Here is an 869-nt window from a genome sequence, read left to right as displayed (position 1 = left end):
TTCCTTTTTTTTTTTTTGAGAGGTTTTTGCTATAGGGCACATGCACTCTCCAGAAAGACAGAGAAACGGAGAGACAGAAAACGAGTAATCACTCCCAGTGGGGATGACCACGCTGCAATCCCTTCTCCCTCATTCTCCTCTTGAGATCTTGGGCACGCATGCACACGTGCCCAGCGTGAGTTTAAGCCACCAGGTCCAGGACTCGAACCGCAGTCGACTACGTGGGAGTCTTAACACGTGTGAAATTAACCACCATGCCACTGGGTGACCCCGAAATTACCTTTTCTTAGAAAAAGCTGCTAGAGGGTTCCTGTGCTTGCCACAGAGAGAGAGAGACTTAGAGAGACAGAGACAAAAGGCGATTGTGAAAGCGCCCCCTAGCGGGGCATGGTCACACGCAACCTCTTCTCCTTTTCTCTTGCCTGTTGGGATTTGGCGCATGCGCATACGGGTACTGCCATGTTTCTGAAGCTGTTGACTCTAGGATACGAACCATGGTCAGCCATGTGGGATCCAGTTTTTTAAAATTTATTTATTTTAGATATTTTCATTTATTATTATTATTATTTTAATAATTATTTTATTGAACTTTATTTATTTTAATTTGACCAGAGGAGGATAGAGTGAGAGAGAGGGAAAGTGAGAAAGCAAGCTTCCGGGTCTGGGACTTGAACTGTGTGGTTGGCCATGTGGGAATCTAGTGCCCTTAACCATCACACCACCTGCTGCCCCCAATTATTAATGTTTTAATTTTATTAGCGAAAAACAGAGGGAAAGCAAGAAAGCAAGCCACCAGGACCAGGACTCAAACCATGGTTGGCCATGTAGGAGTCTAGTGCCTTAACCACCATGCTGCCTGCCGGCCCTGG

This window comes from Tupaia chinensis, unplaced genomic scaffold (genome assembly GCF_000334495.1).
Source record: "Tupaia chinensis unplaced genomic scaffold, TupChi_1.0 Scaffold000201_1, whole genome shotgun sequence".
In the NCBI taxonomy this organism is placed as follows: domain Eukaryota; kingdom Metazoa; phylum Chordata; class Mammalia; order Scandentia; family Tupaiidae; genus Tupaia; species Tupaia belangeri.
This window is presented reverse-complemented; position numbering follows the sequence as displayed.